The sequence below is a fragment of the Grammomys surdaster genome, unplaced genomic scaffold, assembly GCF_004785775.1.
Source record: "Grammomys surdaster isolate TR1022 unplaced genomic scaffold, NIH_TR_1.0 126086, whole genome shotgun sequence".
NCBI classification, from domain to species: Eukaryota; Metazoa; Chordata; class Mammalia; order Rodentia; family Muridae; genus Grammomys; species Grammomys surdaster.
The window spans coordinates 3128118-3146442 of record NW_021620894.1 but is presented as its reverse complement, the minus strand read 5'-3'; the positions used below and the strand labels follow the sequence as shown (position 1 = coordinate 3146442).

General features: G+C 46.4%; 1 protein-coding gene across 4 annotated transcripts in view; it reads left to right on the top strand.

Annotated features, from left to right (window-relative positions):
- LOC114611097 (protein Aster-B) overlaps positions 1 to 18325 on the top strand; it is a 190864-nt gene that overhangs the window by 99630 nt on the left and 72909 nt on the right. The gene's annotated exons all lie outside the window — the stretch shown is intronic.

The window sequence follows — 18325 nt, the reverse complement described above, 5'->3', positions numbered from 1 at the left end:
CTGAGATAGTTAAAATACTGGGGATAAGAACTCTGAGCTATCATCAGACCTGCTCAGGAATAAGACCCTCCCATTTCCTGGTAAGCAAAACAGGATAGTTTCCTTATTTTGCTCCAGCTTTGATATTTTATTTACATATCAATGAACTGTTCTTTTGACGTAGGGTTTCATAGGATAGCCCAGGCTATCCTGAAACTCAGTATGTACTTCAGACTAGCCTGATATTCAAAATAATCTCTCTGCTTTAGTTTATCCATTGGGTTATAGGCATGAACCATCATGCCTGGCATATTTTATTTTATTTTAATTTTTAACATGTTGGTCTTTCTGTATTAGGCCAGGAACTCCTTGAGCGCTGAGCTTAATGGTGTTTTTGTTTATTGAGACAGGGTTTCTCTGTGTAGCCCTGGCTGTCCTGGAACTCACTCTGTAGACCAGGTTGGCCTCGAACTCATAGAGGTCCATCTGCTTCTGCCTACTGAGTGCTGGGATTAAAGGTGTGCACTACCACTACCCATTGAGTTTTCTGCTTCTTAAGTCTATAGAGGCTCTGGCATCTTCTGCTTTCCACAGTAAGTATATCTATACTACTCCATAATAGTTGTTGAGTTAAAGGTAGGAGAGAACACAGCTGCAGATAGAAAGAGGAAGACTGATGGGTAACAAACAGTGGCAGAAGAGAAATTTTAGCCATAGTTTGGACCTCGGACTGACTGGCCTTGCAGTCTAATTAAATGGGAGATGAGAGAGAAGGAATCTAAGGTAAGGTCTCTGTCTCTCAGTGAGTGACTTGATAATGATGCTGCCATTCATTGAAGTATGACATCAGGGCAGAGTCAGGAAGTGTAGACCTGGGGTGAGATAATTTAAGTGCCATGAGCCATCTAGGTTAAGCTGTCCAGTTAAGTTGGGCGTCATCAGCATATCTCCAAGGCATTCTTAAAGCATTCAGGTCTCATTGGGAACCTCTGTGACCCAGATGGCACTGAAGGACAGAGAGTGTCAGAAGACCCCATCTCAGTTCTCGGTTGCCTGTAGCTGATCACGAGGCCTTGGAGTCACAGAGGGAGACATTTCCAGATGTTTTTTTTTTTTTTTTTTTTTTGAATCCATGAAGGGTGACCATACTAAGATGTAAAACAACCACTGCCCCTACTTACATTGAAAAAAAAATAATTTAACTTGAAATTAAAAAGGAGGCCCTGTTGAAAATTAAATAATTAAATATACTGATCCTTTTGACATTTACTGTGTTGCTCTAACTATTCCCAAGCTCACCATGGATCCATGTACAGTCTTCATCATGAGGTCCAGATATTGGGTGGATACCTTTAGTCCTAGCACTTGGGAGACAGAGGCAGGAGGATTTCTATGAGTTTGAGGCTGACCAGGGCAGCCAGGGCTACATATCAAGACCCTGTCTCAAACCAAACCAAACCTATATCATGCTCCCTGTCAGCATTAGGTGCCCTTGAACCATCAGATGTGACCAGTGGCATACCAGAAGAGGTTCGTTTACTAACAGTGCTAACCACAAGACAAAGGAGGCTGAACTATTAACTTTCTTGTAGTAGGCTGGTCTAATATCTTTTGGGATGTTGAAAGAATATATCTAGCATCAGAACCCTTAGGCGATTCTAACACCCCACCCCCACCCCCAACACTCGCCACTGGCTTCCTTCTCAATCCTGCGCAGAAATAAGGAAATATCCTGAAGGTAGACAGTAAGTCAAAATCCGTACTCATTCAATTCAGCCTGCTCTATCCCAAGAAGCCTGCATTTATTGGCAGTGGTGGCAGCAGGACACATTAAAACAGCACAATTTCTGGATCTGCCATGCAAGTAGGAAGTACCTATCTCAGTAAAGGATGACAACCAATACTGGGTACCAGTTTTATTTTTTTATTTTTTATTTTTTATTTTTTATTTTATTTTATTTTATTTTATTTTTTGGCCCGTGCTCTCAAATAAAAACCAGACTAATCAAGAAATAATTGTCACAAACTGACTTACTGTAGGGTAGCTAAGCATCATCCCACCATGACTTCTCAGCCGAGACATTAGCACAGTGTTTACAAACTGTGTTTGTTTTGAAAGATGGAGGTAGTATGTCTTGGTTAGATAGGCCTCTCTCTGAGAACGATTGTTTTAAACTTTGTTATTTAGTTAATGCTGTGCCTTATCTTTTTTAAAGCTACAGTCCAAGGAGGCCATTGGGCCTGTCTTTGCAATGGGTCGTGCCTGGGTCACAGGCATAGTACCCATTCAGTGAATACTGACCTAATAAATACCACACACAGAAAAGACACAAAAATACCTAGGTTCCTAGTAAATATGAATTCTGTGGGAATCCTGTTTAAATAGTTGTTCTGTTTGTATTGTTTAAGGCAGTACAGATCCGTAACAATAGCATACATAAGAGGAAGAACTTGGAAAAGGTAGAGAAAACGCGTGCCAGCAAGTAGAGCAGAGGAACAGTGGCTCTTCTAGCGCATGGTGGTAGATCTGTAGACACTGGTTAGAAATCTCCATGGAGGTTGGAACACATTCATCACTAACTTGCTCCGTGTGTGTTATGAACTCCTGACTGCCTGGTGCCTCTGCTGCTGTCATTGTCCTTTTGAGTAGGTGACGGACGGGTCTGAGGCTTAGAGAAATAAGCCAACTCCCTTAAGGGCCCATGGCTGTGAGGTATGGATTTGGACAGAAGTCTGATTCTAGAATCTGGTTGCTAAACCATGGTATACTCCCCTGGGACTGAGGTGAGTCTGGGGGTCTGTTAGCTTACAGGCAGTTCCATCAGGCTCCTCCCCGGGACCTAGCAACAACTTGAGGTCATCATCTGCCAGGTACGGAGTGCAGGCCACCTCAGCTCTCTCTCTCCCACTTCCCCCTACCCTCTCTCCACCATCCCCCAATGCCTTTTCTCTCACCCTCTCCTTTCCTTCTCTGTGGTCCTCTCTTCTCTACCCTCATGGCTCTGCTCCTGTCTGTCTTCCTGTCTATATGTCCACTCATCTGTCCTTGCCCCTTCTCCAGGTCCTCACTCCTCTCCCTTCCCCCAGTAAGCCCCCTTTATACCAGTTCTGTTGCATGTATAGTTACTCAGGGGCATCCCTTGGCCTGGGCCCGACAGGTGCCTTCTCACTGCGTTCTATTTCATCACACGGTCAGTTGAGACATGCCTCCTCAAGGCTGGTTTTAGGAACACATCATTTCTCTGCCAACACTCAATTCATCTGTCCTTCTCGCCTCCCCCCTTACCCCCCCCCCCCGACCCCCATGGCAGGACTCACGTAGCTTAATTTAAAAGGAGAACTCCTCACTTGAGTAGGAGAACAGGCAGCAGCTGCTGTGGGTGGGTGGGTGGATAGGTGTTCCCTCCCCAGGGAATCAGAGTCTGTGAGGCCCTGTCTGACTTCTAACCGTGATTCACCTGGAGGTTCTCCTGAGCCGAGAGGAGCAGCAGGCTATTAGTAACTTGCCTGGTCCTTCCTTCTGGCATGGGACAAGTGTGTCTCTGCTGTGTGTGTAGTTACAATGCTGAAGGGAGGCCAGTGTCTCTTTCTTTGGTTGGTGGGGGTAGGGTTTCTGTGGCTAGTCTGATGATCAGGCTCTGGCCTTCTTGGAGCTGCCCCTCTGTCTATGAGGAGAAGAGGTCTTAGGAGCCAAGACACGAGGATATGTTTGACATGTAGATAAACCAACTTTGAGGCAACAGGTGGGCCTTTGAGAAGTGGGAGTGGTTTTGGGAGGGGATGAGAACATGGGATGGCTTCTCTTTGGCATGGCATGAAGGTTGTGCTCTTTGAGAGTCCCTCTGACAGAACCAGGGACATTCTTGTGTCCGTCAAGCCAGTTTCCTTGAAAGGGGAGTGCCGAGCAGGGTGTCACGGTTTACCCTTTTAATATTAGTACTCAGAAAGCAGAGGTAGGAAGATAACTTCAAGGCTAGCCTGGGCTACAGAGTAATACCTTCCTTGTCTTAAAAAAAAAAAAAAAAAACAACAACCAAAAACTAAAGCAAAACCAAAAAGCAGGCATGTCAAGAGCAAATAAAAGAAAGAGAAGCTTGGCTGGGTTCTCAGCCAGCAGGAGCGTAGCTGACCGTCTCTGTGTCACCAGGCAATGGAGGGTCCTAGGCTAGAGAAGGCAGAGGTCCTGTGGTCCTAGGTATCCCTTTATCTTTTAGATTTTCCCCATTTTTACCAATGACTACTATCTTAGTTATTTTTCTACTCCTATGAAGAGACACCAGGACCAAAACAACTAGTAAATAAAAAGTTTATTGGAAGCTTGCTTACATTTTCTAAAAGGTTAAAGTCAGTGAACATCTTGGAGGGGAGCATGGCCCCAGGCAGGTAGGATACTGGAATAGCAACTGAGATCTTTTACACCTGATCTGAAAATATGAGGCAGAAAGAAACGGCAGAGAAAGAGAGCTAACTGGGAATGGTGTAGGATTTTAAGAGCTCAAAGTTCACCCTGATGACACACCTCTTCTAACAAGGCCACACCCCCTAATCCTTCCCAAACAGTCCGACCCACTGGTGACCAAATATTCAAATGTATGAGCCTAAAGGGGCCCTTCTCTTTTTTAGTTTTTTTTTTTTTTTTTGAGACAGAGTTTCTCTGTATAGCCCTGGCAGTCCTGGAACTCACTCTGTAGACCAGGCTGGCCTCGAACTCTCGAACTCAGAAATCCGCCTGCCTCTGCCTCCCAAGTGCTGGGATTATAGGCGTGTGCCACCACCGCCCGGCTGGGGCTCTTCTCATTTAAACTTCCACGACAGTTTTTCTTGAACTTGCTCAGGAGCCTGGTCCCATGCTAGCTGCTCTGCGTCTGAAATATACCAGTGTCCAGGTCTCTCGTGGCATGCTTGTCTATGACATATAATCATATTAAGTCATCTCTAGGCTTCTTATAGTGTCTAATGCAGTGTAAACGGTTGTTAGGTTGCATTGTTTGAGGAAGTGAAGTCTGAGCATGCTCTGTAATCACCGTGCAGCTTTTTCTGACAGTGTCGTATCCAAGGTTGGTGGAGTCTTGCATACAGAGGGCCGAGTGGTAGTTGGTAATGTTGTGAACAGAACTGGACATCACCAAACCCTGGTCTCTTCCTTTAATGAATATTAACCCTTTCCTGTTTAACTGTTTGTTTAATATTTAAAACTCTTTCCTGGGTCACTGTGAGGTTCCCAAGACACTATGTGTGTGCCCGCACTTAACATTCTGGAGTGGCGTGTCGCCTGTCCTTGGCAGCTGGGTCCTGCTTTCCCTTTCCTGGGGGCAGGATGGGAGCTAGAGTTGACTGGAGTCTGGTTTTGGCTCAGATCCTGCAGTCTTTGCCTGGAGGAGCATTCTGGATTAACAGATTGTGAAGGGGAGCGGAGCCAGAAGTGATTTTGTCCTTTTTCTGGAAAAAAAAAAAAAGAAAATAAAAAAGTCAACTTCAAGCCCTTATGTGAGTCCTTAGGGTCACAGAGGCAGAAGGGAACACAGACACAAGAAGCCTGGCTTACTTTGCCCATGGGTTTATCAACCTCTCCCAGTCTCTTGCAAGCACCAGCTCCCTGGGCTGTGGGGCTAGAGGGCTGGGGTGTGCACCAAGGGTACTAAGGACAAGGTGGGGGGGTAGTGCTCAGGAGGCTCCAGGCTGGGAGCTGACACAGATGGACAGAGCAGAAGGCAAGGCCAATGCCTACAGCCCACACTGTCACCCCAGAGCCTGTGACTAATAGTGGCAGAGGGTGGGAGTGGTGAGTGCTGAGGCAGGGAGGAGGAGGGAAGGGGAGAACAGGGTAGTGGTAGGGAGCACCTGATCAGTGCAGCCCTGGCCATCTGCCGGGCCCCTCACACAGCCTCTATTGACTGCAATTTGGAGTTTGGAAGAGGATTCTGGCGAGGGGATGATGAGGAGGATTGTTGTTGAAATGGAGTGTTTGGGAGGCTGCGCCCTCCCCCCAACGCTCCTCTCTTGCTTGCTTCCTGACCTCCAAAAAAAAAAAAATGCTCCTTAAATATAACACTCTGAGCGCCTGATGACTCTCCTGCCTGAGCTTGGAGCTTTGATTCCCCAGCGTGTGACTGCAGCACCGCTCTGCCCCAGTTTTGTCAGCAACTCCAGGCATGCTGCTCTGACTGTGATGCTGCAGCTAGCTCTGCTGGCCTGGAGAAGCAGAATGAGCAGGGGAACTGTGACCAGAGCCCGAGAACTCGAGCTTCAGGAATCTGGCCATCCGTTTTCTGCTCCAGATACAGAACTATTTGGAGTGACTTAAGGAGGTCAGGAGGAGGCCCAAGCCTCTGCTGTTGGGGAAGAACCCCCCCCCCACACCTCGACCCCCAGGGAGGTGAAGTCAAAAGTCTTGAATTCTCCCTTGAGTTATTCTAGTTGACCAAATCCTTACATGGACCCTGACTCTTGAGTACACAGTTTCTGGACTTGATTTGGCCAAGAGTCTTGGGTGTGTGGAAGTGGTCTGTTTCAGCTGAATGGTGACCTCTGTTACCTCTCCAGTCCCTATACGTGGATGAGGCAAGAAACTCTAGTCACTGATTTTGTAGGGTAAGACAGTAAACAGCACCAAGGGCTTGGAAGAGGCCAAGACCAGAAAAAAAAAAAAAATCAAGGCAGGTGAAGTAAACTTTTTAACTCAGTAAAGTTTAGAAGAATCACCCCAGGAAACTTGATAATACAAACCAACTGTATGTTGATCCAATGGGTATCTATGAGCACAACCTCAAACAAGTTCTGAAACCTGACTAATATAAAACACCATCATGGTCAGACCTCACCCCATGGATATGGCAGTGGGCTCTGGTTACTCTGTTACTCTAAGCGTGTTTTTATAAGCATTGACTAGGGTATTTACAAGGGACATAACATACAAAAGAGTATTTAAAAGAGACATAAAATACTCAATGACGAACAGGAAAAACACATCTCATTGTCATAGTCTGATTTGGGAGAAAAAAAAGGACAAAATGCAAATTAGGCATTGAGCATAAAGAACAGTAAATGAGCTTCTGTCTGCTAATATCCTTCTCTTGACCAACTTTTTGAAGGGCTTGCTATTCTCTTTGTTGCTTGATCCGTTGTTCAACATCAAGGCTTAGGATTAGTTTTTGATTGTGCGGATATGCGTTTTATGTATTTTTTTGTTTACAGACGAACGCATAAAGATCTTCACTGACTTCCTTTCTGGTTCAGTGTTGCGTTTCTCTGGTTTATCTACTCTGATGTATAAGACAGTACTGTGTATCTTCAATGCCGTCTAGCATTCTATTTGAAAATACCTTTCAGGCAGGGTCTTCATCATTACACGCTTCGTGTTCACTCTCACGGAACTTACCATCATCAGTGTAGTACAATGACCCATCGTATTTATTGGGTAGGGATACACTTGTTCAACCTCTCCTGTCATTCAGGAATGGAGTCAAGGTGCTGTTCCGCTAGTTCTTCCTCAATACTTGATATTGTTTGATGTCAGAATTTTGGCCAACCAGGCTCAGTGGCATATGTCTTTAATCCCAGCACTCAGGAGGCAGAGACAGGGTAATCTCTATGGGTTTGAGGCCAGCGTAGGCTACAAAATGGGTTCCAGGACAACCAGAGCAACATACTGAGATCCTGCCTTAAATTAAATAAACAAATAAGCAAGCAAGCAAACAAACCAATAAAACAAATAAAAGTAAGTTTTGACCCATTAGCTGGGTCTGTAGTAGCATCATATTAGTGTTCTGGATTTGTATTTTCCCAAGTCCTTCGGAAGGAGAGGACCTCTTCATATGTCCATTGTTTCCTCTTCCGGAAGCTCTAATTCCAATTTTACCCCCATTTCCCTTATGTTTATGTCTCATGGATTTTTGGGGAATTCTTTTCTCAAAGAATGTTGTGTGCATTTTCTCCTGGCAAAACATTTGTGCCCACTTTCCCCCAATTCTCCTTTCAATGACTAGAAGTTGGTTGCTTTAAGTGTATAATTCTTTTCTTTTGCAGGGTGTGTGTATGTGTGTGTGTGTATGTGTGTGTGTGTGTGTGTGTGTGTGTGTGAGAGAGAGAGAGAGAGAGAGAGAGAGAGAGAGAGAGAGAGAGAGAGAGAGAGAGAGAAACAGAGAGACTGGAGAGAGACTGACAGAGAGGGGGAGAGAGACAGAGAGAATGGAGAGAGACAGACAGAGAGGGGGAGAGAGACAGAGAGAATGGAGAGAGACAGACAGAGAGGGGGAGAGAGACAGAGAGAATGGAGAGAGACAGACAGAGAGACAAAGAGACAGAGTGGAGACAGATAAACAAGAGAGAGAGAGAGAGAGAGAGAGAGAGGGAATGAGAATATAAATTGTTTAGGAGACTCTTAGACTAATCACTGGGCTGATAGGATCCCTTTCAGGATCTGTTGTTGTTGTTGTTGTTGCTGTTCTTTGTTGCAGGTCAAGGTTTAGGACTGGCCTGAATCCTAATAAAGGAATAATTAGGATGAGATGCCAAACAGGGGCCTGGGGGCACCTGCTGTACCAGGCATGAGAGGTATAGCCAAGCAGGGGCCTAGCTGGGCAAGGCCAATGTATTACAAAATCTCCTTTGAAACCTCACTCCTAGTGGGCTTTTCCAGTTTCTCTCTGTGCTTTGAGGCCATGAAAACTGAAGGCCAAGATTGTTTGTTTCTGCCATCACTAAATGTTTGAGCAGTAGATAGTCCTACCTTTTTGGATTTTGCCAGTATCACAGGCATTTAAAAATAATTTTCCTTTTGGCTCTCGGTTTTCTAGTCTGTGTGGTCATCCTGCAAGATAAGGGAGTCTTCAGAGCCTGGTATTCTCTAAAATAATTTATGCCCTTCCTGAAACATGAATATTATAGAGCAGCCAGCCTGTGGAGAGGCAGGCAGCATCCGGGGAAGGCACGCACTCCTTCTTAGAACTTAGAATGGAGTGCTCCATTTCCCAGGTTGGAAACTGCTCTCAGTGTACAGAATGCTGTCTGCGAGAAGGAGAGGCAGGCAAGTCCACAAGATGAGCATTTATCTCTCAAGGTCTCCATGATTAATTTATATCAGGGATGTGCCGTGTTCCATGTCTCATCAGCCTTGTTTGGATTCTTTTTTTCTTTAAAGATTTATTTATTGTTTATTTATATGAGTACACTGTCGCTGTCTTCAGACACACCAGAAGAGGGCATCAGATCCCGTTACAGATGGTTGTGAGCCACCATGTGGTTGCTGGGAATTGAACTCAGGACCATTGGAAGAGCAGTCAGCGCTCCCAACCGCTGAGCCATCTCTCCAGCCCCCCATGTTTGGATTCTTTATGGACTGAAAAGCATAGCATCGGTTTCTTCAACAGTAGGAAGAGGTGATTCTGCGGGGCGACTGGCATCCATCATCCCACCAGGTCCCCATGTCACACGCACTGCCACTCAGCAGTCTCAGGAATGAAGAGGTTGCCTTGGCTTAGACTCTCTGTCCTTATTTTGTGTCCTGGCCTAAATGAACTCTTTTAAACCAGCCCATCTGAGAGAAAAGAGGTGTCTTTGGGTGTGTATGCATGCATTTGTGTTCTTGCGTGCTTATCTGTAATTCATATGTGATCCCGTATGTTGAGGGTCTTCCTGTGTCATTTCCTACTGCAGTTTTTTGAGGCAGTCTTTTATTGGACCTGGAACTCACTGATTGATGAGCTGGCCAGCAAACTCAGGGATCTACTTGCCTTCATTTACCCCTAGCACCAGGATTCCAATATGAACATCTGCCCTATAGTCCGATAGGTCCTTCTGCTTAGGCAGAACGTTCTTTATTTCTTTCTCCGTGGAGCTGTGTCCTTGCCCTGAGACTTTTTTTTTTTTGTATGAACATGCGTAGGGCTTGAAGTTTGACATGATTATATTTATATCCTAAAGTTGCATCTTCCTGGCTGCTTGGCATCAGGCATACCCTTGTTATTGCTCAACTGTACTGTCTGAGATGCAACCCTGACAGATACCTCAGTGTGTGGATGCGCAGTCACAGTGTGTACCTACCACACCTAGCTCCCCGGCTGGCGACCCAGGCCCTCCATATACTCTTGTTAGTAGCTGTAAAAGAGGGTTTCTATGGAGTTTCCCAAAGTAGCTGATGGCCAAAGGCCGAAGAACTTTAACTCTTCCAGAGATGTGTTTCTAGAGAGTAACGTTTGGGGTACTCTGGTCTGGTGTTGAAGTGTCCCCCATGATTGGAACAATAGCACCAATGAGAAGATTGATATCTATGTAGAGGACTATCAGTGACATTAGCCTGGAGGCTGGATCATGGGATGACATTACCAAGTCATGAGGAAAATATCAGTACACTTTGGGAAGCTGGTATACCTCATCAATTCCTATGCTGAATGTATGGCCTGGCTACCGGCCCAAGGGTCCTTAAAATCACAATTGGCAATGTTTTTTTAGAGGTCCTAGTGGCATTTGAACATCACCTGACATGAGGCTGTGCATGCAGGGAAGTTCCACCAGTCATGGCTCTTTGGCAATCCCTGAAAGGGATCCTAGGTCAGGGTTCTTGAGAGTGTTTCTTCTGTGCTGGTCAAATGTTGGAGGGAGACAGCGGTGATTTGAGTGTTAGTTTAAAGTCATATCAAGGAAGCACTTCCTAACAAGATCCCTCCCGCTAAAAAGGCCTCCTATTCAGGGCAACATTACACTTGAGTGGGAGGAGATGCCCATTCCGTGCCTTCCTGGGTGTGGGGGGGGTCCCTAATAGAAAGAGGGCGGTGGGTGATAAGCAGCGATAAGTGTGCCCCATGACAGTTCGCAGTGGGTTCGCATGTCTGTGTTTGTTAAGAGCGTTACCTTAGAAAGTCGAGCTTGGGTGATGTGAATTGAGCCCAGACATGGCTGTAGAGTGTTTCGGGGCCAGTTTTAGTGGAAAGCCTTATTATGGTTCAGCTGAAGGTTGCTATTTCATAATTAATCTCCTCTTTGTTCTCCTTCACCCATTCGTATTACTGACCCAGATAATGGATAATAGGTGGGAGGCCAGAAAGGAGCGAGTGGTACAGCCAGAGCAGCGGTTGGAGTGAGAACCTCCAACCAACCAGAGTGGATTTGGGGAGCCGCAGGCATTTCCCCCACTTCAAGTTCAGAGTCTACATTTTATTTTATTTTTTCTCACCTAGTGAGAGTACCTGAGTCTGTTTGCTGCTTGGGTTGGTGATGGTGTGTCGATTAAGTCCCAAGTCAGGCCAGGCTGTTGGGGCCACCTTGACAGGATTCCTGACTTCAGGTGACTGAAAGGCTGCTCTGCCATTCAGAGCTGCTCACCACATGCCCCGGTCATGTGGGCAATGTCCCCAGTAGGGGAAGAGAACTGTGAGTTCTCTGTGCTCAGAACTAACTGCTTGGGAGCCCAGAGCCTGTTGGCTGCCCCAGCTTGCTTCCTTGGGAACCGACAGTACTACTTAAGGTGGTCTTGAGCATCCGGTCATGGGATGATACGGTAGCTAGGATATTCAGGTATGTTCAGCTGAGAAACCCTGAGGTTGTCCAGGACCCCTTCCTGGCCAAGGGTGTGAACTGTTAACTCACCTGGTTAATATTGTTGGGGGCCTGTGACTCTATCCCTCTTCTGAGTTGTTTGCCTCTTGCCTCTTCCTTCCTGGTACCGCACTCCTCCATGCAGCACTCTGATTCCTGTCATTGTTGGTGATCGGTCCCATTCTGGGACAAAACGTGTGCTGTGTCTTTAAATGGGCGGAAGTGGCTGGCGGTGCTTTGCTTGGGTACTGCATTGATTAGGAGATTACATGGAGCTGCCGCCTGGGGGGAGGAGAGTGCAGGTTCTGCTAGGTCGGTGCTCTGATCCTCCCGGCCCTCCTTGCCTCTCCTCCCCGAGGCTGCTCACTGCCGGTGGGAGGTGAGGGTGGGTGGCTGGCGGCCAGCCTGACTGTGTGTGGATGCAACTCCAGGACTCGCTCAGTTCAGGCTTACCAGAGTACCCATTCTCATCAGAGACTGGCAGTAGCGGTAACAGCCAGGGCAGCCGGCTCCAGCCTGGGGCTGGATTTGCCCAAGCTGCCCTTGGTCTCTGAGCCCAGCTGAGAGCTGGGAGAAGGACAGTGGGAACAGAAGCAGGATCTCTCTCTCTCTCTCTCTCTCTCTCTCTCTCTCTCTCTCTCTCTCTTTCTCTTTCTCTCTCTCTTTCAAGTCACATTACATGGGATTCTGTTCTTTTGGGACTTCGTCATCTTTTCCACTATGTCCTGGGACCTCCAGAGCTGTGACAGGGATGCAAAGGACACGGTCAGTGGATTCTCGTGACTGTACTAATGAAAGGATTCAAGCTCTCCTGGTAAGTGGAGGACGGATAAGTGTGACCTCTTCCATCTTTCTTCACCTATGTGTTCCGCCAGCCCTCTTCAGAGGTCTCCTTGAGGCAGGCCTGTCTCACCGGGTGGGCAGCAAGGTGTTCGAGACAGGGATGACTAATCCTGAAGTTGGAGTACCTGGCTCAGCTAGCACTCACAGGGCTGTGGGATTTTCTCCCAGCATGTTCTCTGCGGTCAGGGGTTTATAGAAGTTGGGAGGTTGTGGAATCTCATAGAAGCTGCAAAGAGCCTCCAACTTTGAGGGGTCGGGTGGTTGTCCATAAAGATGGAACTTTAGATGCTTTTCCTGTGTCTTGCACTTGTTCTGGGCTGGGACCCTTGACTGTCTCCCTGGGGAGCATTTTCCTTGTCATCACCCGGGGTTAGCCACAGCTGAGGCTGCCTCTGACCTCTCAGGGAGGCCTCTCCCTAAGGAGAGAGTGATAGGAACTGGGCCCCATCCTCTAGGATGCCCAGCTAAGGAAGGGTGGACATGTGTCTTTGGGCTTTGCAAGTGTTTGACTCTTGCTGGGATTAATATTGGGGTATGAAAAGAACTTCTGCTTTGCAGTGTGTGGGGATAGTTGTATTCTAGCTGCAGCCGTAGGCAGAGTATTTTTACCTTCTCTTTTAAAAATAAAACCCTTACTGTTCCCTCTTCTCCTTTGATCCACTGAGGACCAGATGGGTGGGGGGAACTGGCTTTTTTTGTCTGCTTGAGAAACTGCAGATTTTGCCTGGAAAACTTTGTCCTACTAGGAATCTGGTAACCCCCCGCAGGGCGGCCTGTGCAGCCACCCAGGAGGAAAAAGGCTCCCGGGGTTAGGGAGGGAGGGCGCTTGCTTTTTAACTCCTTGAAGAGGGTGGAGGTAGGAGGAGGAGAAAAGCTTGGGGAAGCTCTCTGTAGGAATGCAGCCTACCTTCATTGTGGACCTGCTGTCCAAGCTGGCTGCGGGGAGGGGGGAGGGCATTCCTCTGGGTGGCAGGTTGATCTTTAGAATCAGGGATAGAATCAAGCACTTTAACCAAGGAGTCTTAGCCTGGCTGCAGGTCACTACTTGTTTTCTAGAAGCCCCTACCCAACCCCTCAACCCCCAACTCCGGCAAAGGGTAGCTCTCCTGCTGCAAGCGTGAGCATTCTTTAGAGGGCCTTGAGAAGGACGGGAGAGTGGAGCTGAGTTCTGCAAGATTAGCTCATAACTGCAAGCTCCCGGAGAAGCGGTGACAGCTTAGCATTGAGTTGCTTCTCTTAACATTGGGTGCTAGGGTGCTGGGTCCTTGTGCTAAAGCCTCTCCTTTGAGTTTGAGACAAGGAAGTACCCTTCCTACAGCTATCCTTGCCCGTGCTTTCTTAAGGGGTTTGTTGGTCCCACTGTGTGGTAAACTGTCTCTTGTCATCAGCCATTCTAGGCTCACATGGGTGGTTAGAGCTACACTCATTCCTCAGTAGAGTAAATCCAGGCATCTCAGAAAAGTGCAGATACTTCCGGAAGCACCAAGACCCTGGGCTCTTTATCAAAAATCACTCAGCACCTTTCTTCCCCTGTTGTCAGTGTACTCAGCTTGGGACCTGGGTACACTGACTGTCATTCAGATGAGACATCACTTTAACATAAGCGCTTCTTGGCTCAGCCTGGCTTGGTCCCTCAGGGACATGCAGAGATGTTTGCCTTTGAAATCTGTTGTGAGTATCTCTTGATGCTTTTCAACGAGGAGAGCAGTGCTCAGCTGGGAGCAGTAATTGGCCTACCTCGTCTCCTTCAGATGAACGGAATTGGGAGATATTTCTGTCCTTTACGCCAGTCTGGATGCTGTTCCATCTGTGACCTTCTGTCTCATGAATGATAGACATGTTAGCCCACTGTGTCCCCCTCTTTGCAGTTGTGTGGTGGCTGTTTTGGGTGAGAAGTGGCTGGCTCCCTTTGCCAATCCATGTTAGGTGTGCCCTAGTCCCAAGAGGCAAGATGATGACCATCTTGTCTTGGGTGATACTGTCTAAGTGGAAGAGGATGGGGTGAGCAAGCTTTCTAATGTTTGGAATCATCTCTAGGAACATTCTAGGAGTCCTCCTATGTATAGGTGACAGAAAAATGGCGGTACTTATGCTCATAATCGAAGTAAGTAGTGCTCTACCACTTACTGAGATTTACTTTGTGTCAAACTCCATTTTGCATGTGTTAGCACAGGCTGTACAGTACTACAATTGTGACACCCTCCCCTTCATTTTCTGTAGGGTCAGGGTGCAGCCATCCACCAGTTCTCAGTAACTCTTACAGCCTACTTTCTCTGTGAGTAAGACCACTATCATGCCTCTTTCCTCACTCTGATGTCTCACTAGGTCATTTAACTAGACTTTGAAGATTGTAGAACAGTCATCTCATTTGATTCATACTATATCCCAATGGAGTATGTGTTCTGTGTTGACAAAATGTCTGTTCTGTGTCAGAACTAGGGAAAGGGAGGCCTAAAGTCATAAACTAGTTAGATTAAATTTATGTAACTCATTCATGAAAGGGTGCAGTGTACCTTCACCAATATAAGTATATAAGCATATGCTTGTGTGCCCATCTGTGTATATGTGTACTTGTTCTGTGTGTGCCTATCGAGGCCAAGGGTCGGCATCTGGGTGTCTTCCTCAATTGCTTTTTGGCCTTATTCTTTGAGACCAGTTCTCTTCACTGTATCTAGAGCTAAAGTTTAGGCTAGGCTGGCTGTGCAGTGGGCTCAGGGAATTCAGTGTTAGCCATGCTGCAAAATGTGTGGACCACGCCCAACTCTTTACATGGGTACTGGCTGGGGAACCAGACACAGGTCCTTGTGCTCTTATGGCAAGTCTTTTACCCACTGAACCTTTTCTCCTAAGCAGAGGACAACTGTCATAATAGCAAGATGTGTCTGTCTCTGTTGAGAAGGTTCAAGGTCTCTCAAGTTCATATACTCACCCATCCCTTCTTTTTACAAATGTTGATTAAGTTTCCATTATTTGTAACCCTTTGCCTAGGAATGTAGTCGTTTAAAGTGTGTAAACAAGTCATTCATGACCTTAATCTTCTAGAAAACAGTTCTATCAAAGGTAGAATGAGCCTCCCCCCACCCCTTTCCTGCACCCGTAATATAAGTTAGTCAATGCTATCGGCCAGATAAATGCAACCAACAACTCTAGGAACTGACTTCCGCTGGTGGAGCCACAGAGCATGCTCTTAGGGTAAATGGCCCAGAAGGACGCTTGGATCTGGATTGTTAGATTGTTAGGTAAATAAAGTCTTTTTTTACACAGCAACCTCCCCATAGCTCACACAATTCCAAGGTTATTATAGGTGATGTGTTAGGTTACAGGTTTTCACTGTGTGTGTATGTGTGTGTGTAACTGACAAATGGCTGCATCAGAAGAGAAATCCTCCAGCTTATTTCTCCTTTATGAGGGAAGAGCTTGATTAAGCTGCCTCAAAAGTTGCTTCAGTTGGTGGCCGTAATTTGGTAAGTAGGCCTTCAGTCTGCTGGTAGTCTGGTGAGTAAGGTAGGGGTTGCGGTGGAAGAAGCCAAAAGGAGGTGTTGTGAACAGATGAGTAAGGCTGTGGCCAGTTGCAGAGGGAAGTTTCCTTACTATGGAAGCCACTGTTCCTCTGTCTCCACATGGCTGCTCCTCCCCGCTCACTCTTTTAGTGACGTAAAGTAAAGTTACCTCTAATTGCCTTAGAGCTTCAGAACAGAGCTCAGTTTTGGGAGGCCACCTTCTCCAGATTGCTGTCCTCACAATGGCCCTGACCGGCAGACTGTGCTGACAGACTGTGCAACATCTGTAGGATCCCCCCCAGCTCCTTCCAGTCCCTGCTCTTCACATCTGCTGGGTTCCATGGTACAGGCGACACAGAGCCCGAGGCTTGCATAAACCTTCGGGAAAGTCAGTGGAGGGGAGAAGCTGATTTTGTGAAAAAGAAAAAAAAATTAAACAAAAGCAACCAACCAGTCAACTAAAGGTAAGAGAGCATAGTCCAATATAGCAGGGATACACTTCCAAGGTGAGAACACAGTTCTTTATTTTTATTTCTTAAATAGGCAGATGTTAGGTCTCAAATGTGGGACAGATGGCTACAAAGATGCCTATTTAACAGGCATGATGCATTCTCACCCCTGATTTAGGACTGAGAGTTCTCCTCTCCACCGCCCCAACCTGTGCGCTATTTCTTCCCAGGTGACTGGATAGTTAGCCTACTGACTGGATTTCTTCCCAGGTGACTGGATAGTCTTCACTTCCCAGCCATTAATGGCCAGCCATGTTTTATAGACACCAAAGGTCAATTGTTCATTATTCTTTTTCTTTTTATATCTGTTAATGAATGATTTCCTGTTTCTTCCCTATCTCTTGTCTAGACCACATACTTATCTTTTGAGGGTCTTCCTGGGAGAGATGGGCTATGAAAAACAAGGGAGCCCAGGGGGGACCTCCATACACCTCAGCCTGACCTCACAGCTTTTGAGAGGCTTCCTAGAAGGCAGACAACAGAGGAGGTTGGGGGTCTCTCAGTGGCTTGAGAGAGGATTCATGAGTGGGAATCTTATTACTACCTTTTAGCCTGCTGTGGGACTGGGTAGGGGACTTCTGTTTACCTTAGATGGAGATTTTTTTTTTTTGAAAGTGGGGGCATTAAATCCCAGCACTGGGTAGACTAGTTGTCTCTCAGCTTCCTTTTTTTTTTAATTTAATTTTATTTTATTTATTTATTTTTATACAAATGGTCTAGGAAAAGGCCACAGTTTTTATAGAGTGGTAGCATGTCCTATAGATTGTTGGAGTACTTCTTTAGCCGGCAGGGGATATTGAAAAAACAAAACAACAGACCTTCATTTGAGAGTATTAAATATTCATTTACAAACCTCGCACCGCAGGCGTGCCCTCCCATGAACACTGAGATTTATCTTCCCATTCTACGGGAAGGAGTTAGGTTTCCTCGGGTTCAGGGCCCTGAGTTGTAGTCATCTAAGATTTAAATCTCTTGAGAGACAGACAGCCCAGGATGCTAAGGGAATCAGATGCTATGGGTTTCTTCAGATGATAGACCGCTCTCACATGTCACCCAGGGTTCTACAGTGGGCCAACAATAAACATCACTTGCTTTCCTGTGTCACTGCGGCCACAGTCATTCTTTTTTTAGAAAGAAGCATTTGCTGTCATACAAATCAGGTGATGGGTACCCAAAGGTATCAAAGCTCTTGGCTTGGACCCTTTCCTCCTGGTTTTTGTGAGATTATTTCTAGAAAAGATAATTATTGTTTCTGGGGAAAGAACTTGAAGACAAAATTGACCTTGCTGAATTGTCTATAAGGCTGGACATTTTTTTCCTTCCATGACCTCTTTAATGAAGGGATATAATAAACTGGGTAGTGTTTGGTGACTTCACACTCATTTAGAAAAAAAAAAAAGCCTTTTTATTACATTCATTTATTTACATGTGTGCATGTGGAGGTCAGAGTCCAACCTGGAGCTGTACTCTCTCCTTCCCTTCCTTCCTCCGTGGTGTGGATTCTGGGGATTGAAGTCAGGTTAGACCAGCAAGCTCCTTTAACTGTCTTTAACATCCTTCCAGACATTCTTTTTTGTCTGTCTGTCTGTCTGTCTGTCTGTCTGATCTATCTAATGTATGGTGGTGTGTGTGTGTGTGTGTGTATGTATATGTGTGTCTGTGTGTGTGTGTGTGTGGTGGGTGTGTGTATGTAAGTGTGTGTGGGGTTACACATTTGTATACTGGTGAGTTCACATGTGAAGGCCAGAGGTCAACATCAGGTCCGTCCTTCATAGCTTTTCCCCCTTCCATGCAGGAGAGGGTCTCACTGAAACTTAAGCTCACTGTTTGAGCTGGACCGACTGACCAGCAACTCCCAGATTTTGCCTATGTCTGATGTCTCAGAGCTGGCATTATAGGCAGCTGTGTTCTTCTCTACAAGGAATCTTCTAGAGACCAGACTGTCAGGCTTATGCAGCAAGT